This window comes from Pinus tabuliformis, chromosome 8 (genome assembly GCF_031772625.1).
Source record: "Pinus tabuliformis cultivar Carrire ecotype Pingquan chromosome 8, CPIR1, whole genome shotgun sequence".
NCBI lineage: Eukaryota > Viridiplantae > Streptophyta > Pinopsida > Pinales > Pinaceae > Pinus > Pinus tabuliformis.
The window spans coordinates 1,013,054,405-1,013,059,398 of NC_142294.1; positions in this window are offsets into that span (position 1 = coordinate 1,013,054,405).

The window sequence follows — 4,994 nt, forward strand, 5'->3', positions numbered from 1 at the left end:
TTAAAGCTTTTTAATTGTTGTTAAAGCATTTTAAAAGAATTTAAAATTGTTTTTAAAACATTTTAAAGTGTTTTTAAATTATTTTGAACTATTTTAAATTGTTCTTAAAACATTTTAAAGTACTTTAAAGCTTTTTAAATTGTTTATAAAACATTTTAAAATGGGTTTAAAGCATTTTCAATTGTTGTTAAAGCACTTAAACTTATTTTTAAAATGGTTTTAAAGCATTTTAAATTGTTTTGAAAGCATTTTAAAGTACTTTAAAGCTTCTTAAATCATTGTTAATGCATTTTAAAAGAATTTAAAATTGTTTTTAAAACATTTTAGAGTGTTTTAAATTGTTTTTAAATTATTTTGAACTATTTTAAAGTGTTTTTAAAACATTCTAAATTGTTTCAAAAACATTTTAAATTGTTTTTAAAGAATTTTAAATTGTTTTTAAAGCGTTTAAAATTGTTTTTAAAACATTTTAAAGTACTCTAAAGATTTTTAAATTGTTTATAAAACATTTTAAAACGGGTTTAAAGCATTTTCAGTTGTGGTTAAAGCACTTAATCTTATTTTTAAAACATTTTAAAATCATTTAAAATTGTTCTTAAATCAATTTAAATTATTTTGAATGTATTTTAAATTGTTTTTAAAGCATTGCAAATTACTTTTAAAGAATTTTAAAATCATTTTAAATTGTTTTTAAAGTGTTTAAATCATTTTTAAAGCATTTTTAATTGTTTTCAAAGCATTTTAAAAACATTTTAAAGTACTTTAAAGCTCTTTAAATTATTTTTAAAACATTTTAAAACGGTTTTAAAGCATTTTCAATTGTTGTTAAATCACTTAAACTTATTTTTAAAACATTTTAAAATGTTTTTGAAACATTTTAAAATCATTTAAAATTATTCTTAAATCAATTTAAATTATTTTTAAAGTATTTTATATTGTTTCTAAAGCATTGTAAATGGTTTTTAAAGCATTTTAAATTGTTTTGAAAGCATTTAAAAAACATTTTAAAGTACTTTAAAGCTTTTTAAATTAATGTTAAAGCATTTTAAAAGAATTTAAAATTGTTTTTAAAACATTTTAAAGTGTTTTTAAATTATTTTGAACTATTTTAAATTGTTTTTAAAACAGTTCGAAATTGCTTCAAAAACATTTCAAATTGTTTTTAAAGCATTTTAAATTGTTTTTAAAGCGTTTAAAATTGTTTTTCAAACATTTTAAAGTAATTTAAAGCTTTTTAAATTGTTTATAAAACATTTTAAAACGGTTTTAAAGCATTTTCAATTGTTGTTAAAGCACTTACACTTATTTTTAAAACATTTTAAAATGATTTAAAATTGTTCTTAAATCAAATTAAATTATTTTTGAAGTATTTTAAATTGTTTTTAAAGCATTGTAAACTACTTTTAAAGCATTTTAAATTGTTTTGAAAGCATTTTAAAAACATTTTAGAGTACTTTAAAGCTTCTTAAATTGTTGTTAAAACATTTTAAAAGAATTTATAATTATTTTTAAAAAATTTTACAATGTTTTAAATTGTTTTTAAATTATTTTGAACTATTTTAAATTGTTTTTAAAACATTCTAAATTGTTTCAAAAACATTTTAAATTGTTTCAGAAACATTTTAAATTGTTTTTAAAGCATTGTAAACTATTTTTAAAGCATTTCAAACTCATTTAAAGTTGTTCTTAAACAAATTTAAATTATTTTTGAATTATTTTAAATAGTTTTTAAATGGGTTGAAAGCATTTTCAATTGTTGTTAAAGCACTTAATCTTATTTTTAAAACATTTTAAAATGTTTTTGAAATATTTTAAATCATTTTAAAATCATTTCAAATTGTTCTTAAATCAATTTAAAGCATTGTTTTTAAAGCGTTGCAAACTATTTTTAAAGAATTTTAAAATCATTTTAAATTGTTTTGAAAGCATTTTAAAAACATTTTAAAGTTATTTAAAGATTTTAAATTGTTGTTAAAGCATTTTAAAAGAATTTAAAATTGTTTTAAAACATTTTAAAGTGTTTTAAATTGTTTAAAAAAAAAATTTGAACTATTTTAAAGTGTTTTTAAAACTTTCTAAATTGTTTCAAAAACATTTTAAATTGTTTTTAAAGCATTTTAAGTTGTTTTTAAAGTGTTTAATTTATTTATTTTTTAAACATTTTAAATTACTTTAAAGCTTTTTAAATTGTTTTTAAAACATTTTAAAACGGTTTTAAAGCATTTTCAATTGTTGTTAAAGCACTTAAAATTATTTTTAAAACATTTTAAAATGTTTTTGAAACATTTTAAAATCATTTAAAATTGTTCTTAAATCAATTTAAATTATTTTCCAAGTATTTTATATTGTTTCTAAAGCATTGTAAACTATTTTTAAAGCATTTTAAAATCATTTAAAATTGTTCTTAAAGCAATTTAAATTATTTTTGAAGTATTTTAAATAGTTTTTAAAGCATTGTAAATGGTTTTTAAAGCATTTTAAATTGTTTTGAAAGCATTTTAAAAATATTTTAAAGTACTTTGAAGCTTTTTAAATTGTTGTTAAATCATTTTAAAATAATTTAAAACTATTTTTAAAACATTTTAATGTGTTTTTAAATTATTTTGAACTATTTTAAATTGTTTTTAAAACGTTCTAAATTGCTTCAAAAACATTTCAAATTGTTTTTAAAGCATTTTAAATTGTTTTTAAAGTGTTGAAAATTGTTTTTAAAACATTTTAAAGTTCTTTAAAGCTTTTCAAATTGTTTATAAAACATTTTAAAATGGTTTTAAAGCATTTTCAATTGTTGTTAAAGAACTTACACTTATTTTTAAAACATTTTAAAATGTTTTTAAAACATTTTAAAATGTTTTTGAAACATTGTAAAATGATTTAAAATTGTTCTTAACTCAATTTAAATTATTTTTGAATTATTTTAAATTGTTTTTAAAGCATTTTAAATTCATTTTAAATTGTTTTGAAAGCATTTTAAAACATTTTAAAGTACTTTAAAGCTTCTTAAATTGTTGTTAAAACATTTTAAAAGAACTTATAATTGTTTTTAAAACATTTTACAGTGTTTTAAATTGTTTTTAGAACATTCTAAATTGCTTCAAAAACATTTTAAATTGTTTCAGAAACATTTTAAATTGTTTTTAAAGCATTTAAAATTGTTTTTAAAGCATTTAAAATTGTTTTTAAAACATTTTAAAGTACTTTAAAGATTTTTAAATTGTTTATAGAACATTTTAGAATGGTTTTAAAGCATCTTCAATTGTTGTTAAAGCACTTAAACTTATTTTAAAAACATTTTAAAATGTTTTTGAAATATTTTAAAATCATTTAAAATTGTTATTAAATCAATTTAAATTATTTTTAAAGTATTTTAAATTGTTTTTAAAGCATTGTAAACTATTTTTAAATCATTTAAAATTGTTCTTAAACCAATTTAAATTATTTTTGAATTATTTTAAATAGTTTTTAAAGCGTCGTAAACAGTTTTTAAAGCATTTTAAATTGTTTTGAAATAATTTTAAAAACATTTTAAAGTACTTTAAAGCTTTTAAAATTGTTGTTAAAGCATTTTGAAAGAATTTAAAATTGTTTTTAAAACATTTTAAAGTGTTTTTAAATTATTTTGAACTATTTAAAATTGTTTTTAAAATGTTCTAAATTGTTTCAAAAACATTTTAAATTTCTTTTGAAGCATTTTAAATTGTTTTTAAAGCGTTTAAAATTGTTTTAAAAACATTTTAAAGTACTTTAAAGCTTTTTGAATTGTTTTTAAAACATTTTAAAACGGTTTTAAAACATTTTCAATTCTTGTTAAAGCACTTAAACTTATTTTTGAAACATTTTAAAATCATTTAAAATTGTTCTTAAATCAATTTAAATTATTTTAAAAGTATTTCATATTGTTTCTAAAGCATTGTAAACTAATTTTAAAGCATTTTAAAATCATTTAAAATTGTTCTTAAAGCAATTTAAATTATTTTTGATGTATTTTAAACAGTTTTTAAAGCATTGTAAACGGTTTTTAAAGCATTTAACTTTAGATCTTTTTAAATTGTTGTAAAAGCGTTTTAAAAGAATTTAAATTTGTTTTTAAAACAGTCTAAAGTGTTTTAAATTGTTTATAAATTATTTTAAACTATTTTAAATTGTTTTTAAAACATTCTAAATTGTTTCAAAGACATTTTAAATTGTTTTTAAAGCATTTTAAGTTGTTTTTAAAGTGTTTAATTTTTTTATTTTTATTTTTTACTTTTTAAAGTACTTTAAAGCTTTTTAAATTGTTTTTAAAACATTTTAAAACGGTTTTAAAGCATTTTCAGTTGTTGTTAAACCACTTGAGCGTATTCTTAAAACATTGTAAAATGTTTTTAAAACATTTTAAAATCATTTAAAATTGTTTTTAAATCAATTTAAATTATTTTTAAAGTATTTTAAACTTTTTTTAAAGCATTTTAAACTATTTTTAAAGCATTTCAAAATCATTTAAAATTGTTCTTAAAGCAATTTAAATTATTTTTGAAGTATTTTAAATAGTTTTTAAAGCATTGTAAATGGTTTTTAAAGCATTTTAAATTGTTTTGAAAGCATTTTAAAGCGCTTTAAAGCTTTTTAATTGTTGTTAAAGCATTTTAAAAGAATTTAAAATTGTTTTTAAAACTTTTTAAAGTACTTTTAAATTATTTTGAACTATTTTAAACTGTTTTTAAAATGTTGTAAATTGTTTCAGAAACATTTTAAATTATTTTTAAAGCATTTTAAATTGTTTTTAAAGCGTTTAATTTTTTTTTTTTTAACATTTTAAAGTACTTTAAAGCTTTTTAAATTGTTTATAAAACATTTTGAAACGGATTTAAGGCATTTTCAGTTGTTTTTTTTCAGTTGTTGCTAAAGCACTTAAACTTATTTTTAAAACATTTTAAATGTTTTTGAAACATTTTAAAATAATTTAAAATTGTTCTTAAATCAATTTAAACTATTTTTAAAGCATTTTAAATTGT